Source organism: Bombyx mandarina, chromosome 22 (assembly GCF_030267445.1).
Source record: "Bombyx mandarina strain Sakado chromosome 22, ASM3026744v2".
Classification (NCBI taxonomy): Eukaryota; Metazoa; Arthropoda; class Insecta; order Lepidoptera; family Bombycidae; genus Bombyx; species Bombyx mandarina.
The window spans coordinates 4,827,245-4,845,215 of record NC_143228.1 but is presented as its reverse complement, the minus strand read 5'-3'; positions in this window follow the sequence as shown (position 1 = coordinate 4,845,215).

Sequence of the window (17,971 nt, the reverse complement as noted above, 5' to 3'; positions counted from 1 at the left end):
TGTCCAAGTCGCAACCACAATGGTAGCACTCTGCCGTCGGCTCGGCTCCGATCCGGTGCAGGAACTCACCGAAGCGACCATGCCCTGCACCTGCGTGAGCCGGAAAGTGAGGCGTCCTTTGTCACGATTCACCCAATCCACAAGAATCGGGCGAATCGCCTCGACGGTCCTACGACCAGCCGAAGGATCGGCCAGCCGCCTGGACCATGTCTCCAGCACGGACCGCCGAGATTGGGCCCTCCGCGCTCTGACCACACTGGGGCTGAGACGCGCCTAGCCCCGGGCACGAAGGTTAGCCCGCCACTGATAGTCAACGGCGAGCGCCTCCGCCTCCAGAACCCAAGGCGGCGTCCCAGCCAGTACACACGCCGCCTCAAAAGAGATGGTGCGATAACCACGGATGACCCTGACGGCGATGGTGCGTTGCGGCCGTTTCAGCAACTTCGCTACCCCCACGGCCAGGGACTGGCCCCACACGGGTGCCCCGTATAAGGCCATTGACCGCAGCACCCCTGTATAGAGACGGCGCGTCACCTGCTCAGGCCCCCCGATGTTGGGAAGAAGCCGGCTTAACGCGCCGGCCACCCCCAACAAACGAGGGACCAGGTGCTGAAAGTGAGCACGGAAGGTCCAAAGACTGTCCAGAATGAGGCCGAGGTACTTTAACTGCACCCCGACCCCGATCCGGACGCCTCCAACCACGATATGGGCATCGACAGGTGGCAATCTCCGGGGCCTATGGAACCACATGGCCTCGGATTTACTGAGCGCCACAACGAGGCCCAATCTCCTGATTTTGCCGACGACATGCGCTACCCCAGCGGTGGCAAGACGAGCAGACTCAGCAAAGCTCCCTCCCCGGGCCACGACCAGCGTGTCGTCTGCGTAGCAGATTACGCTTAGGCCCGGGAGGCGGGCACCCCTCAGCACCCAGTCATACCCGATATTCCACAAAAGAGGGCCGAGTACCGACCCCTGTGGAACACCGCGCACAACCGGGAACCGATGCACGACCCCACCGTGTCCGGTACACGTGACCGATCTGTCCTCCAAGTAGGGGCCGACCAGCCGGCGAAGGTAGAGGGGCACTCCGTGTCTTTCCAGCGCCCCCCCTATCACGGACCAAGGCAGGGTGTTAAACGCATTGGCGATGTCGAGCGACACCGCCAAGGCCACCCCACCCCCGGAGACGGCCTCCTCCGAGAGGGCCCGAACGCGAAGGATCGCGTCCAACGTTGAGCGGCCCTCTCGGAAGCCATACTGCTCCGCCGACAGATCGGGTGCCACCCCGATCAGATGCTGGATGATGCGGGCGGCCAGAATGCGTTCCGGCAGTTTGCCCACCTCATCCAGCAACACGATGGGACGGTACCCGGCGGTAGTATCCGCCGGGCGCCCCTCCTTTCTCAACAGCACAAGTCTGCCCGTCCTCCACAATGAAGGAAACCGTCCCGACTCGAGGCAGGAGTTATAAAGCCTCAAGAGTCGGTCCCCTAGGGCACCAAGAGCTAAGGCCCAAACCCGGCCATGGACGCCGTCCAGGCCAGGTGCAGTGTCCTTTGCGCACATTTTGCGAACTACCACACGGAAAGCATAATACTAACTGGGTGACATATTTGCACCTTGAAAATAAATTATTAGAAATGCTTAAATTAATAAACGTTTTTTTTGTATATTTAACAGTATTTAGTCGATATTCGAAAGTTCAGCTCAAAACAATATTGGGAGGAGTGCAAAACACGGGAGTTCTCAAAGACTATTATTACAATTACCTACAACGAGTATAACCTGCGAGAAGGCGGGACCAAATGTGTGCTCGTTTCGCTAGAAAAGATCCGTTCGAATTTCAAGTGGGAAACTACTGGTTGTATTATCATAATTTATATTGTATACCATACAAGTATGTCTATATTAAGAGCTACATCTAGAGGGGGTGACGATTACTGTTAATGTTAAAATAAATCCTTCAAATTCGAGAATATCACTGCCTAGTATAAAACAAAGTCGCTTTCTCTGTCCCTATATCCCTATGTATGCTTAAATCTTTCAAACTACGCAACGGATTTTGATGCGGTTTTTTAATAGATAGAGTAATTGAAGAGAAAGGTTTATAATAACATCCATTATATAGTGGAGAAATCAATAATAAATTACAGTTTCCGAAGCGAAGCGAGGGCGAGTCGCTAGTAAGTAATTATTCAAGACTGCATTAAAAAATTATACAAAAAACTGAACAGCTTAGCCAACAAACAAATACTTAATCTGGCTATAAATACTGTTACAAAGGAAAATAACAAATCAATAGCAAATAACATTTATTACTTTTACAGGGTGTTAGTTTTACACATAAATATAAAACAATTTAAAGTATGAAAGCTTATTCGAAGTGGTCTCTATTGGCTGCAATACAGTCCTTTAAACGTTGAGGCCAGTTATCAATAGAAGCACGCACTCTTTCCATTGGAAGATTTTTCACTGCCAATCGTACGGATTGTTTTAGGGACTCCAAATTATCATGGCGTTTAGAGCAAGCCGTACTCTTTAAAACTGACCATAAATCATAATCCAGCGGATTAAGATCGGGACTAGAGGACGGCCAGTCTTCCGCTCTGATGAAGTCCGAAACGTTCGTTTCCAACCAAGACTGCGTAGACCGAGCTTTATGACCTGGCGCCGAGTCTTGCTGGAAGGACCATTCTTGATTGTTGAACATGGTGTTGTTAAGGGGCTTCACTACCTTCTCAAAAATGGTATCTTGATACACTTGTGCCTTACACTTGTGTGATATTTTGATACCTTTTTCACAAAAGTATGGTCCAGTCACTCCTTCATAGCTAATACCCCACCAAACTATCACTGAAGTCGGATAGCGCCCACGTTGCAATCTGTCGACTAATTGAGAAGCTTCCTTACAGCTTTGAGCATAAATACGGTCATTTTGTTTGTTAAAATGTTGCTCAATTGTAAAAATTTTCTCATCCGTAAACAAATTTTTTCTATGACCTCCCTTTGCGTACCGCTTCAGAAGTTGTTTCGATTTTACCACCCTATTCTCTTTTAAATTATCAATTAAGAAATGACCAGTACGTCTCTTATAGGCTGCAAGTCCTAAGTCATCTTTTAAAATACGCGACATGGTGCTATCTTCATCTCCCGAGATAAAATCTTTTGCTTTCAGACAGGATTTCTTCGAATTCTTTCCCTTACTGCTTTGACCACCTTTTTCGTATGAACACTACGTGGACGGCCAGATCTTTTTCTGTCACAAACAGAGGAGGTCTCATTGCACCTATTAATAGCCCGGTACACAAATATTTTACTAATACCAAACGTATGGAGAGTTTTAAAAATTGCATTTGGCTCCATACCTACTTTGTGTAATGCAATCACAGCGATTCGGTTCTCTTTATCACCCCACTCCATTTTAATATCGCAAAATATTGTACAATGTATTGGCGCCAAAATGAGAAAACTCAATGAGCAATCATATAAAAATGACACATTCCAAATTCAAATGTAATATTTTGTTTATTTTCAATTGTAACAGTACTTATGGCCAGACTAAGTATATAAGTTATTCAGATGTCTTAATTTTCGTGAAAATAATTTTGAAAGAAACATACCGTAATACATTACATAAATGTAACAGATACAAATGAAGCTAATAAAAACGTGTTAAAAATACTACAGAATGTTGCCCTCACGTTCAATTTTCGCAGATTTCATTCGGTTTATTAATTTTTATTACACGTAAATATATCTTAATGCAAGTAAAAAAATCGTACAGTTTGTACAGCCGGTAGGAACTGAAATTCGCTCCGGAGAGTTATCACTTGTCCAAATAGAATTTTTAGTTAGGATATTATAATTAAGTTAATTGAATTTTTAGCATGTTCAATTTTTAACGTGTTCCGAGGCCCCACGCGCTTATCAATACCGATCTCCAGTCTGATTCTTCAGCGAAGGATAAAACGTTCAGAATCTTTTTGTTATGGCGTGCCTAAGCCCGTATAATTTCTTAAGTTTTTTTTTTTTTATTGCCCTTGTAGGCAGACGAGCATACGGCCCACCTGATGGTGAGTGGTTACCGTTGCCCATGGACTTCAGCAACGCCAGGGGCAGAGCCAAGCCGCTGCCTACCGAAATTAATTAATTAAGTTAATTAAACACGTGCTTGCCGATACCGACTTCCGGCGTAATTCTTCAGAGAAGGATAAAACGATCAGAATCTTGTGGCGTATCTAAGGCTAAACCCCGCTTAGTGCTGTTACCGCAGGCCATAAACACCATAATGTGAATTCCCCACCCATCTTGTGACATAAGGTCGAAGTGTCAGTTGTATTATATGTATAACAAATATCCCAGCCTCGAAAGCCAGCTCTGATCGTAATGACACGCTTCGGCAGGAGCAATGGCTTAACCACTCTCCCTGCTAGGGACTAGTACCATACGAGAATCCCGTGTTTTCGCATTGTTATTACCGTACCACCTCCACGTAAAGGCCATGGACGCCTGGTCGATCCCCTCGATGCTAGGGAGTGAGGTGAGCGCGAAAAAATACATTACCGTCTAAAATGCTACTAAGTAAATGAGACTTCACAGTCTCATTTATTGAGGACATCAATGCAAACGCCTCCGACCACTGTGTGGACATCGGCGAATAGCGCTCTCCGAGGCCCGTGAAACAACAGGGCCTGTTGTAGCCACAACAACCGAAGCTCTTCGTCGAGCGTCTAAAATTCTCCACACGGTGGTCTTTAACACAACTGATGACCGGCCAAACCAGGCTTCTAGTATCCGGCTTTGATTAACTTCCCTCCATGGTGTTTCATGAGCTCTATCACATATCCTTTTTCAGCCTCTTAGCTGTGCCCCTGGCGTTGATGATGCCCATAAACAACGGTGAACACTCACTACCAGGTGTGATGTACGCTTGTCTGCCTAGGACAGCAAAAAAAAAATGTGACCAATACATTGTCAAAAAGGAAGTGGTTATATGTTTGCCAAAAAATTCGTAACATCTTGAAGTCATTGCATGGTATTTATAATGTAATTAATGTGCTGTTTAAACAATTGGTGCAAGGAAATAATTATTTAATTGTTCGCACGCTTATTTTGTAAGAACCACGAATAATTATTATTGAATCAGTCGGCTACATGATACTACTTCCTGTATATAAAACAAAATTGGCTTGTTTTTTTACTTAGTTTTAAATACTTCATCTGAAAGATTTACTTTCAGGGGTGCTTTGAGCATTTGATCGTGATCGTTTTCTCATTTTGGCGCCAATACATTGTACAATATATTGCGATATTAAAATGGAGTGGGGTGATAAAGAGAACCGAATCACTGTGATTGCATTACACAAAGTAGGTATGGAGCCAAATGCAATTTTTAAAACTCTCCATACGCTTGGTATTAGTAAAAGGCTATTAATAGTTGCAATGAGACCTCCTCTGTTTGTGACAGAAAAATATCTGGCCGTCCACGTAGTGTTCGTACGAAAAAGGTGGTCAAAGCAGTAAGGGAAAGAATTCGAAGAAATCCTGTCTGAAAGCAAAAGATTTTATCTCGAGAGATGAAGATAGCACCTAGAACCATGTCGCGTATTTTAAAAGATGACTTAGGACTTGCAGCCTATAAGAGATGTACTGGTCATTTTTTAATTGATAATTTAAAAGAGAATAGGGTGGTAAAATCGAAACAACTTCTGAAGTGGTACGCAAAGGGAGGTTATAGAAAAAATTTGTTTACGGATGAGAATTTTTTTACAATTGAGCAACATTTTAACAAACAAAATGACCGTATTTATGCTCAAAGCTCAAAGGAAGCTTCCCAATTAGTCGACAGAGTGCAACGTGGGCACTATCCGACTTTAGTGATGGTTTGGTGGGGAAGGAATGATTGGACCATACTTTTGTGAAAAAGGTATCAAAACATCACACAAGTGCAAGGCACAAGTGTATCAAGATACCATTCTTGGGAAGGTAGTGACAACCTTAACAACACCATGTTCAATAATCAAGAATGGTCCTTCCAGCAAGACTCGGCGCCAGGTCATAAAGCTCGGTCTACGCAGTCTTGGTTGGAAACGAACGTTTCGGACTTCATCAGAGCTGAAGACTGGCCGTCGTCTAGTCCCGATCTTAATCCGCTGGATTATGATTTATAGTCAGTTTTAGAGAGTACGGCTTGCTCTAAACGCCATGATTATTTGAAGTCCCTAAAACAATCCGTACGATTGGCAGTGAAAAATTTTCCCATGAAAAGAGTGCGTGCTTCTATTGATAACTGGCCTCAACGTTTAAAGGACTGTATTGCAGCCAATGGAGACCACTTCGAATAAGCTTTTTATACTTTAAATTGTTTTATATTTATGTATTAAACTAACACACTGTAAAAGTAATAAATGTTATTTGCAATAGATTTTTTTTTTCCTTTATCTCAGTATTTATGGCAAGACTAGGTACATGATACATGCCTAAATCTCGATAACAAAATTTTCAAGTTATTATACGCAAATATACCGTTCCCAAAAATAGCTTCGGACCGTAGAGGCGTCAGTCTACCAATTACATCCGCTTGGTGGAAGATCTTCCCTATATCGCTACCTCCCAAAAGATAAATGCTCTTAACTTCAGGCTTTAAATGCACCGCACGAACGCCCGTGATACCTTTTTATTTTTTATTGCTTAGATGGGTGGACGAGCTCACAGCCCACCTGGTGTTAAGTGATTACTGGAACCCACAGACATCTACAACATAAATGCGCCACCCACCTTGAGATATAAGTTCTAAGCGTCTCAGTATAGCTACAACGGCTGCCCCACCCTTCAAACCGAAACGCATTACTGCTTCACGGGAGAAATAGGCAGGGTGGTGGTACCTATCCGCGCGGACTCACAAGAGGTCCTACCACCAGTAATTACGCAAATTATAATTTTTGGGTTTGATTTTTATTACACGATGTTATTCCTTCACCGTGGAAGTCAATCGTGAACATTTGTTGAGTACTTATTTCATTAGAAAAATTGGTACCCGCCTGAGATTCGAACACCGGTGCATCGCTCAACACGAATGCACCGGATGTCTTATCGCTTAGGCCACGAGGACTTTTTAAACAACAACTATTCTAACCTTTTGAGCGCTCGACTATATCGCTCGAATATATAAAATCAAATCAAATCAAATCAAAAAAATTTTTTTTATTCAACATAAATGAAAGTACATACTTGTTGAACGTCAAAAGAACTACCGCCAATTCACAAGAACTAGCCTCCGTCCTGAGAAGAATTGGCAAGAAACTCAGCGGGCATGTCTTTTTTTTTTTTTTTTACATATAAAATTATTATTTATTTATTTTTTAATATTAGATTTTTTTTAAATATGAATTTTTTACACTGAGTATTATAACGTAACAATTACTACAATATTGAAATGCCTGGAGCGAGCAACTCATTCCCACTTTGTGCAATCTTCTAGATAATCATTGACTTTATAGTAAGCTTTATTGCACAGATGCTCTTTAATAGTTTTCTTAAACCTATGTATATGTAGGTTCTGAACATCATGTGGGATTTTGTTGTACAGGCGCACAGACAAACACCCGAATGAATTTCGTATCTTATGTAACCTACTCATCAACTCTTCATTGATGCGTATATAGTCCGTGGCGTTGGAATACCGACTATAGTGGTTTAGTGTTATAGTGTTAGTGGTTATAGTGCTTTTACTGGTGGTAGGACCTCTTGTGAGCCCACAAGGGTAGGTACCACCACCCTGCCTATTTCTGCCGTGAAGCAGTAATGCGCTTCAGTTTGTGGGGCAGCCGTTGTAACTATACTGAGACCTTAGAACTTATATCTCAAGTTGGGTGGCGCATTGTTTTAGTCTATTGCCTCCAGTAACCACTTAACACCAGGAGGGCCGTGAGCTCGTCCACAAATCTAAAAAAAAAAAAATAGTTATTTAGTATCGTATCTGTATGTATGTTTAGCGCGCGCTAATTTATTATTATTTTGCTGTGAATTTAACATCGAATTTTTTTAAAGTTTTTTTTTTTGTATAAGGTACCTTTTTTTTAAAATCCTTTAGCAATTTCTGGAAAATATGTAAAAATAAGTTCAGCGGTTAGGAGTTAAAATACAATTGAATTACCAAGAAAAGCTTAATTAAAACGTCACGCCCTCTCGTCGCGTTACTTGATGGTGCCTCTTTTAGAGTTGTAAATTGAATTTTGATGCGATCCCGTGCGTTGCGCCGTATCGCTTCGAAAATAATTAGATTAATTGATAGTAACTGCGGTCGTATATTATAAAATAGAGTTAAAACAGTAACCATTACATACATAGGTATACAATACTTCTACTGATGCTTTTTAGATTTATTGTTTGATTAGCTTTACTCCTTTTGTCACGAGGGCGTTGACCTGTGCTCATTAGTGGCATGAAAAACTGCTCATATTGTCGCCGAGGTTTCGCCAAAGTAAGAGTAAGTGGTTTGGACATGAAAACATAACACATATGTATATTATTTACTTTGCTTTTAATAAATATGTTTTTAAGATTTAACAGTTTCAACTTTTTAAAAAATTCAAAAATATTTAAATGACCGTAATCGAATCGAATCGATGAAACAAATATGGATTCTTTTTTAGTGAGAGTAGACATAAAACCTATCGTATGGCCAGCTATAAAAAAAAAAAAAACAAAGAAAAAAAAAGGAAAAAAAAATGGCCGACCGCATCGCACGCATTGTACACGCCGCTTGTCTTTTCATCTCAATATTTTTATTGACTTTTACTACTTTTCTATTGATTTTCTGACGATCATACTCGTCGTGTTGCGAGTGGTATACCCGTTTTGTGAACGTACAATTTAGAAGAGTGCCATCAAATCGTCAAGCCATTACGCTTCATCCAGCAGTCACGTTCATTGGATTCTGCAGCCTGTAAGTAGCCAGCGACGGGTTTCCAGGTACGTCTACTTCTCATTACCTAGCCTCGGCCTGTTCCTCTTTAAATTCATCTTTTAGCGATGCTCGTCCCCGCAGAAACTTCCACAATATAGAATAAGCGCACTGCCGTGGTGAAAATTTGTAAATAATTTTTTCCATATTAAGATGAGTGTTTATTCAAGACAGTTTTTAATTTAGAGTTTTCACGACTTTGACGCCTCTTTAGGTTTGAATGAATTCTCCTTGAAGACGTAGAATTTTCAAGAACAGACGTTCTTTAGAACAGAAATTCTAAATTTGAAACTCATATTCGATCCATTCTGATTCCCGCTTCTGTACGCGCAACATGCACTGCAACTTAAAGTATTAAAATCTAATTACTATCGGCTCATATTCACCGCTATACTAAAACTTTCAATTGTGATTGTGGAGTGCTCGCATCTCATTCGCCGCCGAAAAACCGTCGATGAATCCTGCAGCTGGAGAGGACGAGGACTTGGAATACACCAGGTGAGTCACAATCTTTGTATCCTCGGATTAAGAGTTTTCTTTTCTAATTTCACAGCGCCGCCAAAATATCGCTACCCTCTCTGTGCACATCACTTCACATTACATATTTACATTTTCCAACCGCGTACGTTTTGTAGCTATATTTACACACGGAGACACACACGCGCGCTCACACTCTCAAACACACACACACAATAAAAAACAATTCTAAAAATCACTGGTTTATGTTCTTACTGCTTATTATAAACTTTTTTCTGTTCAACATTATACCGGATTCTATTGTTTTATTGTATATGTTGTTGATTACATTTCTAAAAAATCCCAGAAACTACTTAAAATCAGATGGTTTGAAAGCTCGTCGAACTGAAGACTAATAAAAGCTTTGCAGTTTTGTTGAATGAGATAGAATTTTCGTAAAAAGGTTTTTAGTTTGAATCAATAGTTAGTGACAAACGCTTCGTATTAAATTATTCAATTTATTAATAAATTTTCAAATATCGAAGAATTTTAAATTCAAATCAGAAAATTTTAATCGGGGTCATCGTCTATGCAATGTTTGTTTTTTTTAAAAATTATCAAGAACTTTTAGTAATTTTTTAAAGAATCTAAAACCACAGCAGACCTTATACAAAACTGTAACAAACTTTTCACATTTATCTTTTGGCGCCAAGGAAGTCAAATACTTTTAAACATGGCAACATTGTAATTATATGAACTGTTCGATGGGAATGCGACACAAGAAGCAATGTAATTTTTTTGTTGTGTAAAATTAATGCTTCCTTGAGGTTAATTCTGTAATGATGATGGCTTATTAATCGTCTACTCGTAAAGTATGCAAGTGATGTAAAATGAAACGAAAACTATTACAAAATCTAGAAATCCATCGAGCCTTAGGAAACCACATTTTTCAAACAATCCATTGGAAATCTAAGAAAATACAATTTCATTACATTCAATTTTCATACGAAATTTCTCATAAATAAAATTCTGTTTCTTCAATTCACTTTGATTATATATAGCAAGGTACGCAAAAATGAGTGAATTCGCCAAAGTACTTGGATGAAATGTGGTTGTATCGTAACAATACTCTTCGGTAAGCATGTTCTAAATTACAATTTCATTATTGAAAGTTAATTTTCTTATACAAAAATTGCTGACCCAGCAAATGTTGTTTTGCCATACAAATTATTTCTAGGAAAGATAAATAACCTATATACCGACTGTAGCACCATCTGCCGGGCTGATTTGTGAATCTAAACCATCCAGGGTGCCATCCAAATGCATACAAAAAAAACATTCAAATCGGTCCAGCCGCTTAGGAGGAGTTCAGTGACAAACACACGCACAGAGGAAATATATTATTATACTTATTTAATATATAGATAGAATATCAGTCGTTTTTCACCCATTGCATTCTCCACAATTTTATTTTATTAAAATATTATTACGGTATTTTACTTTCTAATTGAAGTACTAAATATTTAAACGATATCAACGGGATATCCTGTAACTCATTTTAATCAACCAATAGGGTTATAGGGTATCGTTGGAATTTCCACACCATGTCGAGTAATACATATGGCCGCAAACACCACTATTGGCAATAATTAACATAATAATATATAGTTTAGTTCATTCAACGTTATTATTTATTTATTATTAGCAAGATGAAAATTTTATTCTACCATATTTTATATTTAGCAGACACTGATATGAAAATGTTCAGAATATGTTTATATTATTGTTTAAGCACACAAACGACTGTCTATATAATTAAATATTAATAAAGCATAAACATTGATAATAATTTATATTGAAATTAAAAGTACTAATTTAATTAGTATTGTAATTGTTATACAAATGATGTTGGCGCCATCTATTAACAGGCTGGATAATACCAATGTTTTTTTATTGCTTAGATCGGTGGACGACCTCACAGCCCACCTGGTGTTAAATGGTTACTGGCGCCCATAGACACCTACAACGTAAATGCGCCACCCACCTTGAGATATAAGTTCTAAGGTCTCAAGTATAGTTACAACGGCTGCCCCACCCTTCAAACCGAAATGCATTACTGCTTCACGGCAGAAATAGGCAGGGTGTTGGTACCTACCCGCGCGGACTCACAAGAGGTCCTACCACCAGTATGTTAGTTTATATAAGTTAAAAGTAATTTATTTAAAATAATTTAATATCAGTCATCTAAAAATCATTAAAATATGTATTGTGAATGTTAAGCTATATTTCGTGAATTGTTTCGCAGTAATTACATGTCTTTGTATAAAAGAAATTGTAGTTGCTATAACAAACACAAAATGGCTAATTGTGTAAAAACTAAGACGTAACCTTTTGTAATAAACAAGTAACGTTAATGTTTTATGTATTTGTATTGTATTTTCATTGTAATAGATCTTAATATGTGTGAAAACCCTGGCGTAACGCCGACATACACATACATATTTTTTTACGTTTTACTTAGTTTTTGGCAAAGATAGTCGTATTATTAATTTTATTAATTACTATTACTGGTTTTGCGTCCTCGATTGCATAATTGTGGGCTTAAAAATTCATGGACAGTAACCATAAATAGGTAATCGTGTGAAACTACAATTAACGCCATCTAGGTAATGAGGTATACAAACAATGAACGTTTTAAAATTAACGCCATCTAGTTTGTCATGTATAACTTGGATTCGAATGCTTTTTTTAGAACTTACAAATTTTACACCTGACCGTACTTATCATAGATGTCATTAATATCCTTGAGATATAAGGCCGAAATTTTAGTGGTGTCTACTCTACTGGAATAAGAATGATGGATAGTACTTTAAAGGTATCAAGAAATACATAAAGTGCCATAAGTAAATGATTATACAGTCCACCTGGAAGCATTGCCTTCAGCGATTCCGCGGTCATTATTTTATGTTTAGATCAGGATGAAATCGCCTGATTTCGGTTTATTATTTGTGGATGGCATGTCGGAGTATGCGAGTCGACCCTTTAGATTTTTGTTCTTTGGTAATGACAAAATCTTAAACAAAACCCCTTCGGGATGACATTTAAGGTGGGTGGCGCATTTGCGTGATGTCTATGGGCTTCAGTAACTACTTAACACCAGGTTGGCTGTGAGATCGTCCAACCATCTAAGCAATAAAAGAAAATTTAATAGTGACTAGGCATTTAAAATTAACATTATTATTTCACACCCCCACAAAGATTCTCATCATTAACGCCCCTGCAACTGGTGTCCAACACTCAAATAAATATTAGCCTATCCATTAAGTACATGTATTTTCTATAGGGATACCAAGTTTCAAGTCAATCGGATGCATGGTTCAGAAGTTATAACGGAACATTCGTAAAAACCACTGTAGATTTATATATTAATGTAGACGGGGCGTATTATACATGCAACCAGTGGCGTAGCTACCCAGGGGCTAGGCGGGGCAGTGCCCGGGGCCCTCAAGCTCAGGGGGGCCTCGAATCCTTACCAGAAATCTCGATCGAACTGAACTTTTGGAAATTTCTCCCATTTTCAAAATAAAGATGACAAGTTGCAACCCCACTTTAATCATGAAAGCTCAGTTGAGACAAATTCAAAAGTTATGCCTAGGGGATTCCTCTAAATTCTTTCTGTAGGTTGGCAGTATTGTCAATTTCACGAATAGTGATATGTGCGTTTTATTGTGAATTCGAGTTAAGATTATTTTTTTCGAGAACTATTAAAAATTAATGCTGTATCAGGAGTAAGTAAGCTAATGTCAAGAAAACTTTTTTGTACTGGTCAATATAGTGGTTCAATTTTACTTAATTTATTTTACCACTGATATTGATGTCCGTTAAGTCAATAAATCGTGTCAAATCTATAGATTTGGGCTACAGCGCATTGTAATAGGTTGGGGAAAAAGTTTCTTCGCATTTTGTAAGAAAATTCACAACATCATCAATCATCAATCAATCATCATCAATATCAATCAATCAATCAACATCAATCAATACATATAATAAAATCGTAACTGATCGTTGTCTGTACATGGAAGATATTTTAGAAAAAAATGTTATTGGGGGCTATATGAACGCAATAGAACCCAATATAATGATTTTTATAATTTTTGTCTGTGTGTCTGTTTGTCTGTGCGTTTGTGCACGTTAATCTCAGAAACAGCTTATCCGATTTAGATGTGGTTTTCACTAATTTATTGTGGTAAGCTTTATGATAAGTTATGTTTTATGATAAGTACGTGTTTACCAAACAACGTTGTGTTAGTAGGTACTACTTATTGTAAGAATGCCTCGAAAAAGATCCAACCTCTCCCAGTGCAGCAGGAATGCTAAAAGGATGAGATTAGTTCGATCACAGGAATCTGAAGGAAATCATGAGGTAAGACTCACGTTTGTCCATCGATCGTGAATTTCATGCATTATCGCTTGAGTCTGAGACCTTTACTGATAGGAAAATCCGTCTGAGCTCCAGAGGGTTCGGACAGCAAATGCCCGGTCTCAAGAGACACTTGAAGAACAAGAAGCACGTCTCACTGTCGATCGCGATACTCATGCACTATCACTTGAGGCTGAAACCTTTTCTGATAGGGAAATCCATCTAAGTTCTCAGAGGGTTCGGACAGCAAATTCCCAGTCTCAGGAGACACTAGAAGATCGGGAAGAACGACTCACTGCCGATCGCGTTTCCAGTGAGCCTTTTTCACACAGTCAACTCGGTCACACGGCTATGTAGCTCTGTCACATGTTAGCAATCCTAGCAACCTGTATGCTTTGATCCCCGATGGCTATACGTGTAATGTCGTGTATAGAGAAGTATTACTGTAAATTAGATTTTTCTAAATACCCAAATGACGGTGCTTATAAACCAAAAGATATGTCCTAAAACTGTTGCCCTAAGTCGCTATTCCACGCGGACGGAGTCGCGGGCCCAGCTAGTTTTTATATAGTTTATTTACATTTAACTAAAGTATGTAGGTACCATTTTGTTCGATAACTTTTTGCCATCTTGTAGGTAGGGACATGATCCCATTGCTATAACAATTTTGGGGCTTCTGATCAAAATAGCGCGACAAGTGGTTTTGGCAGTTCTCTCGTGATGATAACCTGACACTGCCTAAAGAATTCTGAAGAGACCGAAACAGATGGAAATCTGAAGGCGCAAGGTCAGGACTATACGGCGGATGCATTAACACCTCCCAGCCAAGCTCTCTTAATTTTTGCTGAGTGGCTGAGTGGTCGTTGCAACCAGTGGCGTAGCTAGGTAACCAAGGGCCCTGGGGCAAATTAAAAAATGAGGCCCCACTGCTATGTAAACTGATTAGTTTTTATCAAATAAAAATATGAAATATACAAATACTTAAAAAAATGCTAAGCTACTTAAGTTCTTTTTTGTGCACTGCAGGGCAGGTAATAAAAATATTAAACAGTAACAACATAGCAGGTTGGGGAAAAAGTATTTTCGCATTATGGTATGTATGAACTTGTAATAAAATCTCTTTGTATCTGGCTAGTTTTGGTGTCATTAAAAGTTTAAATTTTAAAGAAGATAATTCCAAATTCAAATTAGGAAAATGTGTGATTTTTATTTATTTTTCGTACTGTCAAGATGAGTGAATCTAATGAAGAAATACGATACATTTTAAAATTTTACTACAAAAAAGGTAAAAATGCAACGCAAGCCGCGAAAATATTTACCATGCTTATGGACCTAGTGCCTGCAGTATCTGTGAGAGTAACACAAATTTGGCTTAAGCGTTTTTAATCCGGAAATTTTGATATCAAAGATGCACGTCGCTTTGGTCACCCTATTACGGATAAATGGTTGCCATTTTTGGAAAAGTGAAGCAAGATCGGCATATCAGTTACGTAGTTACAACGTAGCTGAAGAACTGGAAATTGACCACAAAATAGTGTTGGCGCATTTGAAAAAACTGGTGATAACTGGTGATGAAAAATGGATCACGTACGACAAGAACGTGCGAAAAAGGTCGTGGTCATAAGCCGGTCAGGCTTCACAGACTGGCGAAACCCAGGTTAACTAGCAACAAGGTGATGCTGTGTATGTAGTGGGATTGGAAGGGCATTATTCATTATGAGCTGCTACCACCAGGCACCAGGCACCATCGACTCTGAGCTCTACTGCGAACAACTGATGAGATTAAAGCAAGAAGTTGAAAGTGTCCGGAATTAATCAACAGAAGGGGTGTGGTTTTTCATCATGATAACGGTAGACCTCACACATCTTTACCCATTCGGCAAAAATTAAGAGAGCTTCGCTGGGAGATGTTAATGCATCTGCCGTATGGTCTTGACCTTGCACCTTCAGATTTCCACCTGTTTCAGATTTCTGTCTTTTCAGAATTCTTTAGGCAGTGTCAAGTTAACATCACAAGAGGACTGCCAAAACCAATTGTCGCGGTATTTTGATCAGAAGCCCAAAATTTCTATAGCAACGGGATCATGTCCCTACCTACAAGATGGCAAAAAGTTATCGAACAAAATGGTACCTACATACTTTAGTTAAATGTAAATAAACTATATAAAAAAATGTTGTGTATGTTCTTAAAAAATGCGAAGAAACTTTTTCCCCAACCTAATATTAACATTAATTTAACATTAATAATTGAAGTTATTCGAGTGAGCTCCCGATGAATTTGAACACTAATAAAGCTAACACCTGCTATCTATCTATTGCTATCGCTGTTATCGCGGGGTAAAAAACATTGAATGCATGAAAGTACTGGAGCGCCACCTATCGTACCGAGGTGGTACTTTAACAGAAACCTTCCCTGCAGTGCCAAATGCTGTATAGTTCCCGGCACGTAGCTTCGCAAGAGTCGTTAGATGCACAAAAGTAGTTTTTTAGGTCTCTTTGGTTGTCAAGCGGGACGCGGGGAAAGACGTAGCAACGTTCCGAGTGCGCGATTGATGCGTCAGTCGACCCTCCCCTCCCGCACCGTGTCTACGTTCCATTCACTCCCAATTACACTTGCGTCTACTAAAGTTGTAGGTACCCTTTGTTTATATTGAGTTTTTGTTACGAATTGTTATTATTGTTTTAAATTTAGTTTTTGCTAAGTATGTTATTGTTTTAAATTTGTTTGCAATGCCAGTACCAAATACCAATGACCATATAGTCGATTCAATCACTGAGCGTTTTATTATTTACGCCAGTGACGACAGCGACTCTTCCAGCCACGAGAGTTATGTCGAGGATGAGGAGCCAACTCCTTCCACCAGCTCGGGTGCTACCATAAATTTAATGCAAGGGGTAGCACTATTAGAAAATGATAGTGATGACAGCGACGTATAATTTTTAATATTAAGTATATTTTTTTAAATAAACTTCTTAACTTTTAATTGTATTTTATTTATAACACCTCAGACTTCACGAATTCCTCTATTTTCTTTAACTTTCTTTTAAACACACATGCTTAAAAATAAATTATGGCAAATGAAAAATGAAATAAAATTAAATTGAATTATTATATTATTATATGCGGGCAATAAAAGTGACCAGTTTCTTGTTGCAATGTGCACTATGCGCGACCTTACCCCACTACGCCAAAACTTTGCCAACTTACGTGCCGCTTACTATACAATTTTCATCGTCGTATATATATACACGGGTATATATATATATTCAAAATATAATGCAGTGGTGTACATCATTTAATACGGGGTGACTTTGATCCCGTACCGCACTGAAGAAATACTGTCCTTACGTCCTACGACCTTAAGCCAGTCGTTTGATGGCGATGAAAATTGTATAGTAAGCGGCACGTAATATATATTTATATTATTTTTATCTCTTTCCTGCTTTGTGTGTCGTGCTCTGCTTAATTTTTCTTAACGTCATGATGAGGCACTTTGACGCTTTCTCAGTACAACTGAATAGTTGCTGTTATTACAAAGCAGATTTTTTTTTAATTCAAATATATGTTATTTAACATCAAAAGTCTTGATTTTTGAATGGAAAAAACGTAAAAAATGTTTATTATATGTATAGGCAGATGACGATCCCATAACTCACAAGATTTGAAATGATTACCAATGCCCATTATCACCAATAAAACTACCGTTACTATGCCTCCCCTCGTACGCCCTTCAGGCCAACCAGCGGCTTTCGATGACGATGACAAGGCTGAGCTGTTGGCCGATGCACCACCAGCACTCAATACGCGGACCCCGAACACACAGAGTTACTCGACAGGGAGGTCGAGCGCAGAGCTTCCCTGCCGCCCTTGGACGCGTTACCACCCCCCATTACCACTGACGAAGTTAGAGAAGCGATCCACAACCTTCAACCTAAGAAGGCACCCGACTCCGACCGCATCCGCAACCGCGCCTTAAAACCCTTACCAGTCCAACTGAAAGCAATGTTAGCTACCATATTAAAAGCCGCTATGACGTACTGCATCTTTCCCACGGTGTGGAAAGAAGCGGACGTTATTGGTATACATCAGCCGGGCACCCGAAAAACGAAACCGCTAGTTACCGTGT